At 43.9% G+C, this 19,580-nt stretch overlaps 1 non-coding gene across 1 annotated transcript; it reads right to left on the reverse strand.

Moving 5' to 3' along the window:
• Nucleotides 1-13,537: 13,537 nt before the first annotated feature.
• Nucleotides 13,538-13,701, reverse strand: LOC117493670. Its single transcript, XR_004556985.1, has one exon. It is a non-coding gene; the product is annotated as a U1 spliceosomal RNA (small nuclear RNA).
• Between the last annotated feature and the right edge of the window lie 5,879 nt (nt 13,702-19,580).

Here is a 19,580-nt window from a genome sequence, read left to right on the forward strand (position 1 = left end):
ACTTTTTTCTCTTGCATCAGGCGCTAAGATTAATAGGTCCAAGAGTGAAATACTTTACCTTAACTGGAAAGAGGACAAAGTAGATCTGGGGTTAGTTGAAAGAAAGGAAAGGGTGAAAATGTTAGGTATAGAGATTGGTAGAGGCATGGAAAATGTAAATTGGGATAGCAGACTGCCAGCAATTAAAGGGAAACTCCTTAGGTGGGAAGATAGGGCCCTTACATTTACTGGGAAAATCCTTGTCATTAAGGTGGAGATCCTTGCATCACTGACTCATCTAGCAGCCACCCTGCCTGTACCAAGAGCCTTTCAAACAACCTTGAGAAGATCCATTTTTCAATTTATCTGGGGTTCGCATCAGGAGTACTTAAAAAGAGAGATCATGTATAAACCATTAGAAAAGGAGGGAGAGCAGTTCCAGAGCTGGGGGTTAAACTGGAAGCCCTATTTTTAACACAGATTCCAAATGCTGTGTTACCTGAAAAGAACAATAGCCTCTGGACACACTTTACTAAGTGTTTATTTCTGGTATAGGCAAAAGAGCCCCTCTGAACATCCCCCATGCAGAGACTAGGCCAGCATTGTATGGCAGAGCTGTGACCCTCTTTAAGAGAGCCGTCTTAGACAAATCTTCTGTAGGCTTTTTGAACAGAAGCTGTGTTGAAAAAAGCCTCTTACCTCTGACTACAAGCCTAACACCAATAGGCACATTACCAGAAAAAAAATGCCTGCAAGTATGGAAAAATGTAAACTCGCCATTCCTTTTTAACGCCCATAAGGATTTGCATGGAAAACAGCACATAGTTGTCTCCCTACGAAAGCGTTCCTGTACGAGGTCGAGTCTACCGAAGTGCAAAGTCCACAGTCACTGTAGACAGTTACGCCTTCTGATTCGACAAAAGTCTAGTCATTTCCATCCCATTGGAAGTCCACAGTCGCGACTGTAGACTTTGGGCCAATCAGAAGGCTTAACTGTCTACAGTCACTGTACTCGCATGTGATTGGAAGTCTACAGTCGATAAAGTGTTTGGAGTGGGCGGGTTCTCCACGTGATATGAAATTCAAAATTTCAAATCGAGTAAAGGAAAGTTTATACACATCGATCAGCGATCGGGATTGAATGACATAGATATATATATATATATATATATATATGTCTATATATTTGATATTTACCGTCTAATATTAGACACTTTGACTTTACACGTCCCCACCCCACCACTTTGCTCTGCTCGTTTGCTGCGATTGCTGCGAATATCGCTAGCGAAGACTTGGGTTGACGGGTACGTTTTATACTTTTTCTGTAAAGTATACTTTCCACGACACATTACCTTGTGTTTTTCATTACTGTATATATATATATATATATATATATATATATATATATATATATATAAACACACCTTGGCAATGACCCAACGGGACCCGGCCATGTTACTGCTAATGGCCGCTAGTTAGGGCACAGCGTCTTTCAGTCAAATATCTATCAAACTCTAGTTTTAAATGCTATAACGTTACCCACTACAGTTTAAGGCACACTTTCTGTTATGATCCGCGTTATCTTGTGTACAGTATGTCATGTCATTACTTTTAAAAGTGAAAGGCACCGCGTCGCGTCACCGTGGACGCTAGTTAAAGGTTAGCATCGCTCAATGAAACCTCCGTTAAACTAGTTGTATAATTATGCTATAACGTTACCCACTTCACTTTCTGTCATTATCTATCTAATCGCGGGTTAACCAGCTCATTACTGCTTGTGTTTACCGTGACATTACTGTAAAAAAGTACAGTTGAAAATACATACACTACACGTTGATACCTATACTTTACATCATTATATAAAGTATAAGTATAAACGTGTAGTATAAACATACCAACAGTACAAAATAGGTATTATTTGTGACATACGTCTTCTCTACTGTAATTGTGTCAATACTTTATTCCACCGTTTTAATGCCTGAACACAGTGCTAACATAACCATTTCCCAATTTGGGATAGTTAAAGTCTCTATCTATCTGGTATAACCAATGTTAGGGTATCAATTACCTCTTGTAAACTAACATGTTTTGGTATACAACTTCTGTATGTTGTTGCAGTGAGAAGCAGAGATGGCGACACCACTTCTCCGCATCCTCAATCCCCAAACTCCAGGGGATCGACAGCAGGCTGTTGCGGTGCCATCTGCAGAGGCCCGTCTGTATAGGGAGGATAAGGGAAAGGCTTTTCCCGCACCTCCGGTGGAGCTGCTCAGTGAGGCCACTGCCATGGCCAAAGCAGAGAAGCTCCTAAGAGCCACTGGTACCCATAAGCCCTCACGCCAGCAGTGCCTGGGAAAGCTGGTCTTGCCATTTGGCAAGTATTTGAATGCACCCTTTCACTGGCTAGTGGAAAATGACGTGGGCTACATAAAGTTGTAAGTATATTATATTTAATACAATTGTTTGCTAAGCGTTTGAATACCATTTTGTTGTCACGCTTATAATGAATATATATGTATTTTGTTAAACCTTGGCTATTATCAAAGTTTCGTATTCATCTTTACAAAGTTCCTTTTCTCCTCATCACAATTGCAGTGCTATTATGATGATGACACTAAATGGATGTTTATTATTGCAGTCTGCTTGACAAGCATAAACTTGAATTGGAAGACCCACACCGGAAGGGAGATGTGGGGAACCGGTGGGTAAAAGACTTCCTCACAGATTATGCAGAGAGCTTCCCACAAGTCTCCTGTCTCCTCGAGGCCAATGTGGACAGGTGCATCTATGGCCAAAAGGGGTTTGAGAGCAGCACCTTTCAGGAGGTGTGGGAAGTGTATGCCCAGTACCAATCCCAAAAGGACAGCCCTGAGAAATTAAGTGATGTCCAGAGGGAAAGGATACAGAAGGCACATCGTTCTGTAAAGAGGTGGTTGAACACACCAGTGGCCCACTTTACCAGCTTGCAGTTGAAGAGGTTCCGGAAATACATAATGGACAAGGAACAAGTAAGTGTTTAATTGATTATATCATGTGTTATCACACAGGAAGAGTTGAAAATCATGGTCACATCATACTGTCATATCAATATCAGCACTCCTGCTAAATGTGTTGTTTGATTTTGGTAATTAAAAACTGGCATCAAATTATCATTACATTTGTTTTCACTAACCTCAGACGTGCACGCTGGACTCATCATCGTGGCCAGGAGACGATGCTGAACTGGTAGCTGCGAGCCAGGCGGTGGAAGAAGGCAAGTGAGACACAGTTTATATATATATATATATATATATATATATATATATATATATATATATATATATATATATTATAATATAATCATGGAGACTCTGAATTTGACGACTCCTCATTACGTTCGCTGCATAAAACCCAATGATTACAAGAAGGCGTTCTCGTCATCTACGATCTACTGAGACCTGCTCCCGCCTGTAGAGTGGCTCCACGCTTCGGGCTGGGGCCTGCTTTCACCGGGCGTGTGCTGCTGTGCGGAGGAGGATCTGCCGCGGCTGGGGCCTGCTCTCCACCTGTCCTGGTTCTGCTGTTACGGAGGCCTGCTCCCACAAGTCTCCTGTCTCCTCGAGGCCAATGTGGACAGGTGCATCTATGGCCAAAAGGGGTTTGAGAGCAGCACCTTTCAGGAGGTGTGGGAAGTGTATGCCCAGTACCAATCCCAAAAGGACAGCCCTGAGAAATTAAGTGATGTCCAGAGGGAAAGGATACAGAAGGCACATCGTTCTGTAAAGAGGTGGTTGAACACACCAGTGGCCCACTTTACCAGCTTGCAGTTGAAGAGGTTCCGGAAATACATAATGGACAAGGAACAAGTAAGTGTTTAATTGATTATATCATGTGTTATCACACAGGAAGAGTTGAAAATCATGGTCACATCATACTGTCATATCAATATCAGCACTCCTGCTGGTAGCTGCGAGCCAGGCTGTGGAAGAAGGCAAGTGAGACACAGTTAATATATATATATATATATTATAATATAATCATGGAGACTCTGAATGCGACGACTCCTCATTACGTTCGCTGCATCAAACCCAATGATTACAAGAAGGCGTTCTCGTCATCTACGATCTACTGAGACCTGCTTGCTGAGGAGACCTCTTATCCCGGGGATACCACGGAGGGACCGGTGCGCTTCCTCGCTGCTGCTTTCGCCTGTCCTTTGCTGCTGTTGAGGAGGAGGATTTTTTTTGCCCCGGGAACATCGCGGATATTGTGTGCTGGTCTGGGAGGATGGCCCATATCGTGATTCTGCTGTGCCTGTTAACTGTTCTGGACTATGAGAAGATCTCTAGTCATCCTGAGAAGCCTACTGGATTCAGGTCTGTTCTGCCACCCGCAGTAGGCATCCCCTGCAAAGGGTCGGATGTGTTACACAAACAGTTACCGGTCACCTTGTCACAGACAATCTGCTCGACAAAATATGTTTGTCTTTTTTGTTTGCCTGCGATGATGGTACTTCAGGACTGCTTCTTAAGCTCAAATCACACTCTCGCAGACTTTTCCGGTGATTCTAAAATAGATGACTGTGTGTGTGTGTCGATTAAGAGGAAAAGATGCCTGGTTTTTTTGTTATTATTACTGTCAGGAAATGTTCAACCTAACCCTGGTCCGCCCAGTAGTAGTAGTCAGATCGCTACTCCTGCTGATTTTAAAGCTAGGTCTGGGTTGGGTTTCATCCACTTGAATGTGCGCAGTCTGTTAGGTAAGCTAGATTTTGTCCGCATTTGGGCAAGCTCGACTGACGCTGACGTCATTGTGTTATCAGAAACATGGCTAAATAAAACTATTTTGGCCTCTGACATATCCTTAAATGGCTATAATGTGTATCGTACCGACCGGCCTAATAAAGGTGGTGGAGTTGCCATTTATGTTAAGAATAAGTTCAGTGTAACCACATTGATCTCCAAATCTGTCAGTAAGCAATTCGAATTTTTAGCCTTAAATATAGAAGTGGCAAAGGGGCAACAAGTCATGGTGGTAGGGTGTTACAGACCCCCGTCAGCTGTCAAGGACTCCTTGTCTTCACTAGCAACACTTTTATCACAACTAGACTACAAGGAAATAGTGCTACTTGGAGATTTTAACTGGGACTGGTTAACTGCAGTATCAGAGGATTTTAAAAACCTTTGTATCTCTTTGAATGTTACTCAGATTGTTGACAGTCCTACTCGCCCTAACGTTAAGTCCCCTAATAAATCATCCCTAATTGATCTCATTCTAACTAATGTTCCCTATAAATACCTATCTGTGGGAGTATTTGCAAATGATGAGAGTGACCACTGTGTTGTAGCCACAATTAGGGACACTAAGGTCCAAAAGGTTAAACCCCGTATTATTATTAAGAGACACATAAAACATTTTGTGGAGCAGGGTTTTGTTCATGATCTGTTTGGGTTTGATTGGGGAAAAATCGATCTGTGTGCTGATGTTGAAACTGCATGGTCTTATTTTTATCTTGGTTTTATGGAAATTATAGATAGACATGCACCCCTACGTACTTTTAGAGTAAAGGGACGAGACAATCCTTGGTTTTCTGCTGAACTGTCCAGTCTCCTACATGAGAGAAACAAGGCCTGGGCAAAGGCTAGGAAATCAGGCTCAGAGGTTGAATGGCTGCGTTTTAGGCAACTAAGAAATAGCTTCACTTCACAGGTCAAAAATGCTAAGTCGAAGTACTATTTGTCAGTTACTACAGAAAACCTAAATAATCCTAGGAAATTTTGGAAAGCCATAAAATCGCTATCCACCGGTGAGATCCGAAATGAGCTACCTCCGTGCATTACCACAGCATCTGGCTCTATATCGAACAGGGCTACTATGTTAAATTGTTTTAATGAGCATTTTGTGTCCTGCGGTTCTATGTTTGACTCTGTGACTAACTCTGCTTTTGTGAACACCACAGTCGGTGACTCTGAACAATGTGGTCTGGAAAACCCTTTCAGTTTTACTCCTTTTACTGTTGATGTTGTTCGTGAAGCTTTAACCAAGTTAGATCCTAAGAAACCGGCCGGCCCGAGCCAAGGACCCGGACCCATTCAGGTCCGTGTCGGAACAGGATGTCGTCCGCCTGTACGTCACCAGGGATCAGCTGCAACACCACATGCGGATGGTCACACTCGGAGCTCAGGAAACGTTCCGGCTCATCCACCTGGCCATCGAGGAGCTGAAGGGCCCGGCTGGGCTGGACCAGAGTGGAGTGAGCCTCTTTAAAACACCTGGTATGATCTCATACAAAAACATTATTGCAGCTTCAATACAGATGATGTAGCATATAAAGTGAGAATAACAAACTGTATGCATGTGGCTTTACAGGAGCCATTGATGAGATGTGGGTAGGACAGCAGAGACACCTTGAGTGCATCCAGGATCAACCAGGCATGAACATAGGGTATAGGGTGGCCAGTACTACAACCATCAACAATGTGGACCTGCCCTATTACAAAAGTCTGGGTGGAAGCAACAGCCTGGAGGGATTCCACAAGTCTCTGCCTCACATGATCCCAGGTACACAAGTGTAGTCGCTTTAATTCATAACAATAATATAAGTCTAATAATAAAAAGCAATAAAAGTACAATTCCAAAAGCGTAGGAGCAGGAAAGCAGTTAGAATTAAAAGCAAATTAATCCTCTTGAAAAAGAACATGTAAAATAGGAGAAAATTAATCATTTAAATTGGCCTATGCATACAAATATGGTACGCTTCAAAATTGTTCTACATGTTATTCCAGGTTGCAGATAAGCATTTCCTAAGTTCAGTAATAACCAAAATATCTAAGCTTTTTAAAAAAGGGTCGTCATTACAAGAGAGCAGCAAAGAAATGTAAAGGGCGTGAAGATCCTTCTTTTTTCTTTTAAACAATTTGGACAACCGACTGATCTGTAGACGTCACGCGTTGCCTGCCCATCTCTTTTCTTTTTTGTTGCATCTAATGATGGATTTGGTGTAAACAATAAAACACTAACATTTACACAATTAAAGCTTTCCGTTACTCTACGCTCCTCTTCTCAGGTTCCCATTTGTTACGGCCCCAACCTCTACTCCCCGGTAGTATAGTGGCTCGTGCTGAGACCCGCAACATGAAAGAATACACCGGTACTTGGTAACGAGCATTTATTGATAATCAGCCGTTTGCTCACACAAGCGAAACGGGAAACAAAAAGAGGTCTGGAGGACTGGCCAAAAGGAACAAACAGAAGGAGGGAACCCGAGCCAGCCACACCATGGGCCGTAGGACCCAGAGCTCCCCCCCCTAACCAGAAATCAAATATAAACCCTATGGGAAACAAAATAAAGCCGCGAAAACTGGACTACCAGGTCCTCCAGGCTAAACATAAACACATCAGCAAAAATATGGCCTACAGCTCAAAATAGCAATGACACAGGGTGCTCCACTCCACGATCAGTTAAACTACGTCTGCACGCTGCGCATCAGGCAAGTGTGCTAGATGAGACTCTATATTCATCAGAATTTCAAAGTTTCGCACCCTCCGCTGTAAAGAATGCAGGAAGTGTGGCAGTCTAGACCACCTTGCAGCAGACTGTAGCCGGAACATTTGCAGGATCTGCAAAGCAACAGACCACTCGTCAGCAAATTGCTGAGCTTTATTTTTCCGATTACAGGACGTGGTAGAGGAAATTGTAGGAGTCGAGCAGACGTGTGCAATACCAGGACGATCCATGAACGATAGCCTGGCTTTAATAAGAGACTCCTACTTATATGCCATGGACCGTAAGTTGCCACTGTGCCTTTCTGGCCTGGATCTAGAAAAAGCCTTTGATAGGATTAACCATCAGTACCTTAAAGAAGTTTTGATTAGTTTTGGTTTGGGTCACATTTGAGGGCCTGGAGTCCCTGGACAGATTTATTGTACACAGATTGCTCGAGTAGAGTATCCGCAAATGGTCACACAACAGAACCCTTTAAGGTTTTATCAGGGGTTAGACAAGGTTGCCCGTTATCTGTGATTTTATTCATTCTTGCTATGGAACCACTAGTTTGTGGGATAAGACAGGATCCTTTAATTCATGGCCTCCCCGTCCCGGGTAGCAGTGGGAAAGAAGCAACTGTGTCCTTGTACATGGATGATATGACAATATTAAGTACAGAAAACAGTTCAATTGTAAAAGCTCTAGAGTAGTGTGAACTTTTTTCTCTTGCATCAGGCGCTAAGATTAATAGGTCCAAGAGTGAAATACTTTACCTTAACCTGTTAAGCCCCTAAGACCCCGCCGCCGGGGCTTTTTCTTTTTTTTTTTCACGACACTGTGTCTCAGGGCTTCTTAATATTTAAAAAACTATGAATGTGTCATACCCTCCTAACGGGAAGATACTCAGCTAACTGATGATATGAACCATTTTTACCGAAACAAAACACAAGTCTCACAAGAAGGGTCTAAATGAGCCCTGAGCGAAAACATGCTAACGCACTTAGCACAGACCTCTAGGTATAAATCGATCGATATACTTATTGGATCTGCACAAACAAGTTTAGCTAACAAACTGAGATTCCACAGATTATAGAAATATAAGTATCATCACTGAGCGATCAGAACTCGCGACAGGGGAAGCAAATATAGACAACACACGACGTAGCTTTAGGTAGCAAAACACGGAGATATGCTCACCTTTTACTGTTATTCTGATCAAAAGTTGTGTTCAATGGCATTAAAACGAGAACAACGCGGCTGAAGGTTAATCCATAGGTTAATCCAATGTGTCTGTCACTTTGAAAAAATTATTGATAATCCATAATTCAACTTTTATGTCAAAAACTGAGTTTTCATGTTAGCTGCTAATGATAGCTTCCAGAGTGTATGACCGCTTCCTGTTTTGGATACGCGTCACTCTCACTCCTTATTTGGTAACGTGTGTGTATGTGGAACTTCCCCTCGATTCCATTGGCTCTAGCGGTTAAAAAGACATTTCAATCATCAAAATCGACCAAGGTACCAGATAGGTCAAATCCACCCAAATGACCCCAGAAGTGTTTTTTGTGTGCTAAATCTCTCTATAAAAGGTCAAATGTCACTTGTTTTGCATGATGGATTTGGTGTCTGTCATGGCCTTTTAATCCTCTGGTACCGGCAGCCAGGTGTCCTCAATCAATGCTGATAGACAAAAGGGAGAACATTAAAGGGCCACACACACACAACAGGAGATAGCAAAGCAGGGGTCGTCACACCCCCCCCCTTTAAAGTCGGTGTCCCCAGGACCACCGGCACACCAATCCCAACCCTGACAAAAACAAAAAAAAACACTAGTAATGAAAAACAAAAGCAAAAGACATAAAGTACCCCATTTTAAAGAAAACCAACAACTGTAACATACAACCCCTATACTGCCAACCACGCCTCCAACCCCCAGCCACATCTCTAGCAACACAGGTATCTGAGAAGCACACTTTAAAAAAATGGGCAGAGCGAGAAAGATTTACAATACATTACAGTCACGGCCAAACTTTAACAAAGCCTTATACAAAACACCGCTATCGAACTAAAACATTTGTGACAATCATACAACCAACCATCAATCTGGAAAATAAAATAAGTTATGCGCATTTTTCTTCGGGGCAAACTGTTAACAGGTGGTCTGTCTTTCCTCAGTTGTAGCAGTTAGTCTCACTGGCTTTACTGCAATGCACCGCAACGTGGCCAATGTCGCCACACCTGTAACATTTCACCTTATTACAACGTCTCTGGATGTGACCATGTGTTTCTATGTATGAAATGGGCACTGAAAGTTTTATGCTGGCCTTCATTTTGATTTCCCTGTGTATTTTATAGGTACGTCTCATCTGTGATGTGTCCGGCTGGTACACAGTGATTACAGAGGTGCTGTCCTGCGGACCCTGTACAAAGGCAGCCAGGATCAAAGAGGGTGTCTCAGTGGCTTGCGTGGGATAACGCCATCCTATCCCAGCTCAGCGACGCTCACCAAGCCATCTTTCCTGCCGTCCTTACCACCATGTGTGTTTATTTCACATTCTATACCAAACTATACTATACTTTAACATGCTATAATGTGTGTGCATTTAAAAAAAAAACTTGAAAGTTGTCACATCAATTGTGACTCTACTTACAAGCGTGGCGTAGACAGGAATGTCGTGCGCCTTCTGAGGCACAGGACCGAAGGGAACACAATGGAGAAGGTGTGGCGGTAGGTACAGGAGAATCACGTCGAGGAGTACCTCCATCACAAGGACCTGTACACCACACTCCTCGTGACCATAGCTGCACCCGGAGGGATCAATGTGCTGGATGCCATCCTGCCCCACATCACACTCGTCAGTGACGAAACCTCCACTTTCAACCCGCCCGCTTTTGTACGTGACTTGGTGTCTGCTAGAATGAAATTAAAATGCACTGATTGGTGGGCAATGTATCCATTTCAATTTACCACATTTTCTATGTCATTTCTTTAACAGGAGGATGCCTGCAGTCAAAACCCTCTTCCCGGCTACCCAAACTTGGAGAGGTTCTGCTCACTGCTGGTGGACATTGGGCTCGTAGAGGACAAGCTGTCCCTTGTCACAGAGCAGAGGAACGTGATCCTGGCTGCCTGGACTAAAGTGGAGGACCACGAGAAACGGCAGCAGCAGTTCAACGAGTTATACAGGACGCACTGGGGCAACACCCTGTACTGCCGCACTAAGCGCCACAACCTGGTTGATGCTGCTGTAATACAGCGTGTGAAGATGGGCATTCGCTATGCACCGGCATAGCAAGACATTAGCGCGCAGAACAATAGGCTCATGTACACGCTGGTCAAACTGCTGTGGCTGAAGTCGCCGCAGGGTTCGCGCACGAGCCCCGAGAAGACCACCGTCTTAAAGGCGTACGAGAGGATCCAGCACCGGCTTTTGGTGGACGACCCGATCCTGTGCAAAGCTGGCTTTCCTCTGCCAAAAATAAACATCAAGACGGTGCGGGACTTTATCCGGGCTCAAGAGCGCCTCCTCAACTTACGTGCGACAAATCAGCCGGCGATGCTATCAAAAACCACTTCGGTTTCCTCTGCCGACTTGCCTCCAGCCCCACCAGCCAGCAGTCCTCCCTCCACCAGACTACCCCCTGATGCAGTACGTGCCGACACCCAGCACGGCAGGGACAAAATTGTTGAAGGGAAGGAGGGACATGATCCTGCCTCTGTCACACCCTCAGACATCACTGCCGCCACCTGTGTCACTGCCACGGCCGGTAAGACCGACCCCAGCCCAAAGACCTTTGCCCTCCCCCTCTCCATCCGCAGCAGCAACCTGGGCGATTGCTGGCCCCTCCACAAGGCCCACCATGCCTGCTGGACGTCCCATACTGCCTGCCACCAGCACCGTCGCCAGACCACCCGTGCCCTCCCTTTTCCCTGGCCCCACCCTGCCTGGACCCTGCTGTCTGGGTGTGTCCGTCCCCCCGACAATGCCTACCGAGTGCATTCCCTCATCCTGGGCGAGGTCCACGCTTTACAAGCGCAAGGCGGCAGACGAGCCCTCGGGAGTAAGAGACAAAGTGCCCCGGGTTCAAAAGCTGCCGACGTGCACGTGCTGTGGCCAACCCACCCAGGGGCATAAAAAGTACAGGCGCAAAGTCTTCTGCCCTGTGAAAATGATGTCTTCTTCAAAGGGTCTGGAGAAGAACACAGTCTACAGCAGTTACCAACATTTCACATCTGTTGTTGACGCGTTGGAGCAATGACAATATTGTAAATACAGGAATCCTGAAGTCAAATGTAATACCTTTTAAGACGTTTTTTAAGACCCTTTCCATACATTTTAAGACCTCATCGCCACTTCGAGTTTTAACCGGTTACATTGGCGACACACTTTACCTCACATTTAATATATACAGTATTGATTGTCCTCCTTCCTTATCTTCCAACCATTTGGACGCAAACTTGCATTTCCCCATAACGATGTTGTTTAACAACCGGCGTAAACGGACCTTCGCACGCTATCAAGCAGTGAGCGTGCGATGTTCTGTTCAGATGACGTCAAATCCAACGGGATACCATAAATAAACTACACAGAATCACACTGCACACCTACGCAATGATTACATTCAGGCAGACTGTAGAATACTACCTCTTTGGACAATTGATATACTTATTGAAAACAAGTTACAAAATGCAATACCTTGGAAAATGCCGTTTAATACTTTTTAACAGCCTTAATTTTCGCTAAATTGATTTATCAACTTTTAATACTTTTTAAAACCCCGCGGGCACTCTGAAATAGTAATTTCAATGTTTTTCAAATTGCTGTGTTATCATTTTTATTTTCAACAATAAGTAGCTATACCATCGTGAAACAGGTTATTACCGAACTAAGAAAAATAAAAACCCTGGACAAATCCCAGACTCAGCCATTTTGAGTATGTGACCAAATATCTCACTGGAATATAGACGTGCTCTCTGCTTGTTATTTATATCCATCACCAGACCTCTGCCCTCCCTTTTCCCAGGCCCCATCCTGCCTGCCAGTCAGCCAACCCCAGCCATTGCTGGCCCCTCCTCAATACCCTTACTGCCTGCCATTCAGGCAACTCCGTCTGTTGCTGGTCTGGATGGGTCTGTCCCCCCAACAATGCCGGAAATACCGGCTACTCGAGTGCAGTCCTTCATCCTGGGCAAGATCTACGCTGTACAAGCGCAAGGTGATGGACGAGCCCTCAGGAGTAGGAGCCAAAGTGTCCCGGGTATTTTTCTGCAAAGGTTTATATTAAACAATATTTTTGTAAATGACTTGTACAAGAGCATGATCTCGCCTCAGAATTTTATTTAAATGATATATGTGTGAGTGAATATTAATAACACTATAACTGAACTTCCTAAGTCTTTTAAATAGTAGCGCAGACTTTTTCAAATTTGGATTCCCACTTTCACTGACACGTCAACTTCGATTTAGTAAAACTCACAAAGCTCTTATGGCGCATTTCCACTACAGGGCCTCGCTCGGCCTCGCTCAGTATGGCTAGGCCTCGTTAGGCCTTGTTGGGACTGGCTCACTTTATGCTGCGTTTCCATTACAGTTTAGTGGCTGGGGCAGTAACTATAATAACGGAGCCGTGACGTCATCTTCAATGAGAACCACAGAAAAACATGCATTTTAAAAGGTTTTTCACCTGCCATCTGTCTGCAGACTTGTCAAAGCATTAATTCATGGTTTTTACTAACCGGTATCAGTATGTTGTTACTTCGGCATCATTTTGAAACGTGTATTACAATTAAATCACGGTCAAATATGTTCATTTTGTTGTAGTTTTAGCCCCCTTGCCAGCGATTCTCTCTCTAGTTTAGCATACTCAGCCTGGTTGTTGAGGAAGAACCTCGATTTTATGGGGCCAGAAAAAATGTGAAATAGTACCCGCTAGCCGGTACTACGCCAAGTGGAACCGCAACTAAAAAACGGGCCGGGCACGGCACGCTTAAAGCGAGCCCCGCGCTGTAGTGGAAATGCGCCATTACAGTTACATTGATTCTCAAAATGTGTTGCAGACTTTTAAGAATATTTTTGTCATTTTACAAGTTATCAGGGGAGAGCGCGAACGCAGTCCCCCACTACCACAAATTATGCAATCGAGATTCCCACATTTGAGGAATTCGCAGAGGTCAGCTCAACCGGTGTGCAATGGCCAAGCCTCGCCCTGGGTGAACCACCTTCTTGATCATGGTATCTCCCTTGCCAGGTAAGTATGAGTTGTACACATCGGACACAGGCAGCTCATTCACACACATGATACACTGAATAATGGTGCTGCAAATATAGAGACTACCAAAAACAAAGACGTATAAAAAGAGGAGGATAATCTACAGGGAATTTAACACAAAATACTGTCTTTTGTACGTAAGATGACAAAGATCTTTACATTTAACTTGGATATATATCCCATGATGCACTGCTGCATTTCAACATCGAAAGACAACTAAAAATCACTAGTTGTATCAATTTTACTCCAACAATTGAGAAACAATCAACCGGTAAGTTTAGATAAATCAAGAATATATAATACTGTATTGAAAAGTTGTTTGATTCACGTTTATAATTTAGAGAAAATGCAAAAAACACATGTCCAACATTTACAACCCCCACCCCCTCAACTCACATTTCAAACCCTTCCTCTTGCTTTGTTTGCTGCTGGTGGCGGGCAACTGACATTCCTCGTACTGCCATCTAGTGGTCTTGAGTGGTAACAATGATGGTTCTGCAAATATAAAGGAAAAGCAGCATCACAAACGGCAGCCTCCAAAATAAACACATCTTTCTAAGAACGATAACTAAACATGAGCTGTTAATATATATGAAATAATGATTCAATTACAAGCACTGAGTAAATGCATTCACCAAATCAATAATTGCATGCGTAAGAACTTTCTTCAATTAACACATGATAAAAAACGAAATCATTGTTTGATGCCAAGAAGTAATTCATAAAATAAAGCGCTTAGTTTTAATCAGTAATATTATAAATATAGAATAAAAACTAGGGTTGCAAAGGGGCGGAACATTTCCGGTAAATCTCCGGAAAGTTTTCATGGGAAGTTAAGCTGGGGAATTTTGGAAATATTCGATGCAAAATTAAACATGACATTTCAACAGATTTTTTTTTTTTTTTAAAGTAGAACAGAACAAGTTTTAATTATTTTATTGAACAATTATTTGTTTCATTGAAGAACGAAAACAGGAATGTTGAGTTAAATATTACTCACCCCACCCAAACCAGACTTCCAGTTGCCCCAGAGCCATCAACATCCAAGCTACGTCGCCGGATGTCTGCACCTGTACTAACTCAGCCTCCCTCTGCATCTTCTGATTCGGAACCATCATTTGAGCTGCCCAGCAAAAGAAAAGCATCGAAAAAAGCTGTAAATCCCAGAAAGCGTGGCCGAGGTCGAGGTAGGTCTTCCTCTTCCAGAACGACAGAGGAAGAACTCGGGTGGCACAACAAAGAGGACAATGACGAAACACCAGAGCCACTGAGGTTCATGCCTGCCAGGGTCCCAGGGCCAGCGTTGGACACCACTGCACAATGGTCTCCCCTTCAGCTTTTCAAACTATTTTTTAGCCATGCCGTGGGGTGGTTTGTGAACTACCTCTCTGAAAGGTCCCAATGTGTTCACTTTGATGGGCTGTCTTCTGAGTGGTTGAACATTGCTAATGGTGTTCCTCAAGGTTCTGTTTTAGGTCCACTTTTATTCTCCATCTACATCAATAGTTTAGGTGAAAATGTGGATGAAGCTACTTTGCATTTCTATGCGGATGACACCGTGATGTACTGTGCAGGTCCCTCCATTAAGGAGGCTGTTGTTAAATTACAGGCTGTTTTTAACATTACTCAGACTCAGCTCTCTGAACTAAAGCTTCTTTTAAATGTTGAGAAAACCAAGGTAATGCTCTTTTCTAAAGCTAAAAAGACTCCAGAGACTGCTTTGGATATTGTGACTATGCAAGGACAAGTACTCCAAGTGGTTAGCTATTATAAATACCTTGGTATCTGGCTTGATGATTGTCTTACTTTTAAACTTCACGTCACTAATCTGCTTAAAAAGCTGAGGGTTAGATTAGGTTTCTTTTTCAGAAACAAGTCCTGTTTCTCTTTTGAAGCCAGGAAAAGGCTAGTCACTGTGACCTTTTTACCTGTGCTAGACTATGGTGATTTGATCTACATGAATGCACCTGCCCATTGCCTGGAAAGGTTAGATGCCGCCTATCACAGTGCTCTGAGATTTGTTACTAACTGTAAAGCACTTACTCATCACTGTACCCTGTATGCCAAGGCAGGTCTGCCTTCACTTACTGTTCGGAGGCTCAGTCATTGGTACATGTTCATCTACAAAGCCATGCTGGGTAAACTACCTTCTTATATCTGCTCCTTGATCTCACGGAGAGTGGCAAGTAGCTATTGCCTGAGATCACAGGATGTGTTTTTATTACATGTGCAAAGTGCTAGGACTGTTTTAGGTGCTAAAGCTTTTATGTGCGCTGCTCCTCTAGCTTGGAACACTATGCAAAAAATATTGAAACTCAGCATTTTGATTCCCTTGCATCATTTTAAAGCACGACTGGATGAAATATTATTGGATACCTGTAAATGTAAATAGATGCTAATGTATACCCCTGTAATTATGTTGTGATGTCCTTTTTGTTTTCTGTTTGTTTTTATACGTGTAACTCAATGTACCGCAGGTCTCCCTTGTAAAAGAGATCGTTGATCTCAATGGGATTTTTAACCTGGATAAATAAAGGCTACAAACAAACAATGAAGGAAAACATGTTCAAAAATAATAATCCTAATTCAAATGTGCTTTGTTTGGTACATTTTTAGATATGATCAAGAAAAGGCCCAAAGCAACTGCTTACCGACCTGGAGGCACTGCTGTCGGGCCCGAAGCTGCTGCTGTCCTTCCTGCTGCTGCCGCCGCCCGGCCTGCTTCTGCCACCCGGCCTGCCTCTGCCACCCGGCCTGCCTCTGCCACCCGGCCTGCCTCTGCCACCCGGCCTGCCTCTGCCACCCGGGCTGCTCCTCCCGCCCGGCCTGCTTCTGCCGCCCGGCCTGCTTCTCCCGCCCGGCCTGCTTCTGCCGCCCGGCCTGCTTCTCCCGCCCGGCCTGCTTCTGCCGCCCGGCCTGCTTCTGCCGCCCGGCCTGCTTCTGCCGCCCGGCCTGCTTCTGCCGCCCGGCCTGCTTCTGCCGCCCGGCCTGCTTCTGCCGCCCGGCCTGCTTCTGCGGCCCGGCCTGCTTCTGCGGCCCGGCCTGCTTCTGTCGCCCGGCCTGCTTCTGTCGCCCGGCCTGCTGCTTCTACTGCCGCCGCCGAGCAATAAAAGCAATAAAAGTACAATTCCAAAAGCGTAGGAACAGGAAAGCAGTTAGAATTAAAAGCAAATTAATCCTCTTGAAAAAGAACATGTAAAATAGGAGAAAATTAATCATTTAAATTGGCCTATGCATACAAATATGGTACGCTTCAAAATTGTTCTACATGTTATTCCAAGTTGCAGATAAGCATTTCCTAAGTTCAGTAATAACCAAAATATCTAAGCTTTTTAAAAAAGGGTCGTCATTACAAGAGAGCAGCAAAGAAATGTAAAGGGCGTGAAGATCCTTCTTTTTTCTTTTAAATAATTTGGACAACCGACTGATCTGTAGACGTCACGCGTTGCCTGCCCATCCCTTTTCTTTTTTGTTGCATCTAATGATGGATTTGGTGTAAACAATAAAACACTAACATTTACATAACAATTAAAGCTTTCCGTTACTCTACGCTCCTCTTCTCAGGTCCCCATTTGTTACGGCGCCAACCTCTACTCCCCGGTAGTATAGTGGCTCGTGCTGAGACCCGCAACATGAAAGAATACACCGGTACTTGGTAACGAGCATTTATTGATAATCAGCCGTTTGCTCACACAAGCGAAACGGGAAACAAAAAGAGGTCTGGAGGACTGGCCAAAAGGAACAAACAGAAGGAGGGAACCCGAGCCAGCCACACCATGGGCCGTAGGACCCAGAGCTCCCCCCCCTAACCAGAAATCAAATATAAACCCTATGGGAAACAAAATAAAGCCGCGAAAACTGGACTACCAGGTCCTCCAGGCTAAACATAAACACATCAGCAAAAATATGGCCTACAGCTCAAAATAGCAATGACACAGGGTGCTCCACTCCACGATCAGTTAAACTACGTCTGCACGCTGCGCATCAGGCAAGTGTGCTAGATGAGACTCTATATTCATCAGAATTTCAGAGTTTCGCACCCTCCGCTGTAAAGAATGCAGGAAGTGTGGCAGTCTAGACCACCTTGCAGCAGACTGTAGCCGGAACATTTGCAGGATCTGCAAAGCAACAGACCACTCGTCAGCAAATTGCTGAGCTTTATTTTTCCGATTACAGGACGTGGTAGAGGAAATTGTAGGAGTCGAGCAGACGTGTGCAATACCAGGACGATCCATGAACGATAGCCTGGCTTTAATAAGAGACTCCTACTTATGCCATGGACCGTAAGTTGCCACTGTGCCTTTCTGGCCTGGATCTAGAAAAAGCCTTTGATAGGATTAACCATCAGTACCTTAAAGAAGTTTTGATTAGTTTTGGTTTGGGTCACATTTGAGGGCCTGGAGTCCCTGGACAGATTTATTGTACACAGATTGCTCGAGTAGAGTATCCGCAAATGGTCACACAACAGAACCCTTTAAGGTTTTATCAGGGGTTAGACAAGGTTGCCCGTTATCTGTGATTTTATTCATTCTTGCTATGGAACCACTAGTTTGTGGGATAAGACAGGATCCTTTAATTCATGGCCTCCCCGTCCCGGGTAGCAGTGGGAAAGAAGCAACTGTGTCCTTGTACATGGATGATATGACAATATTAAGTACAGAAAACAGTTCAATTGTAAAAGCTCTAGAGTGGTGTGAACTTTTTTCTCTTGCATCAGGCGCTAAGATTAATAGGTCCAAGAGTGAAATACTTTACCTTAACCTGTTAAGCCCCTAAGACCCCGCCGCCGGGGCTTTTTCTTTTCTTTTTTCACGACACTGTGTCTCAGGGCTTCTTAATATTTAAAAAACTATGAATGTGTCATACCCTCCTAACGGGAAGATACTCAGCTAACTGATGATATGAACCATTTTTACCGAAACAAAACACAAGTCTCACAAGAAGGGTCTAAATGAGCCCTGAGCGAAAACATGCTAACGCACTTAGCACAGACCTCTAGGTATAAATCGATCGATATACTTATTGGATCTGCACAAACAAGTTTAGCTAACAAACTGAGATTCCACAGATTATAGAAATATAAGTATCATCACTGAGCGATCAGAACTCGCGACAGGGGAAGCAAATATAGACAACACACGACGTAGCTTTAGGTAGCAAAACACGGAGATATGCTCACCTTTTGCTGTTATTCTGATCAAAAGTTGTGTTCAATGGCATTAAAACGACAACAACGCGGCTGAAGGTTAATCCATAGGTTAATCCAATGTGTCTGTCACTTTGAAAAAATTATTGATAATCCATAATTCAACTTTTATGTCAAAAACTGAGTTTTCATGTTAGCTGCTAATGATAGCTTGCAGAGTGTATGACCGCTTCCTGTTTTGGATACGCGTCACTCTCACTCCTTATTTGGTAACGTGTGTGTATGTGGAACTTCCCCTCGATTCCATTGGCTCTAGCGGTTAAAAAGAAATTTCAATCATCAAAATCGACCAAGGTACCAGATAGGTCAAATCCACCCAAATGACCCCAGAAGTGTTTTTTGTGTGCTAAATCTCTCTATAAAAGGTCAAATGTCACTTGTTTTGCATGATGGATTTGGTGTCTGTCATGGCCTTTTAATCCTCTGGTACCGGCAGCCAGGTGTCCTCAATCAATGCTGATAGACAAAAGGGAGAACATTAAAGGGCCACACACACACACACAACAGGAGATAGCAAAGCAGGGGTCGTCACACCCCCCCCCCTTTAAAGTCGGTGTCCCCAGGACCACCGGCACACCAACCCCAACAAAAACAAAAAAACACTAGTAATGAAAAACAAAAGCAAAAGACATAAAGTACCCCATTTTAAAGAAAACCAAC

This window comes from Trematomus bernacchii, unplaced genomic scaffold (genome assembly GCF_902827165.1).
Source record: "Trematomus bernacchii unplaced genomic scaffold, fTreBer1.1, whole genome shotgun sequence".
Taxonomy (NCBI): Eukaryota; Metazoa; Chordata; class Actinopteri; order Perciformes; family Nototheniidae; genus Trematomus; species Trematomus bernacchii.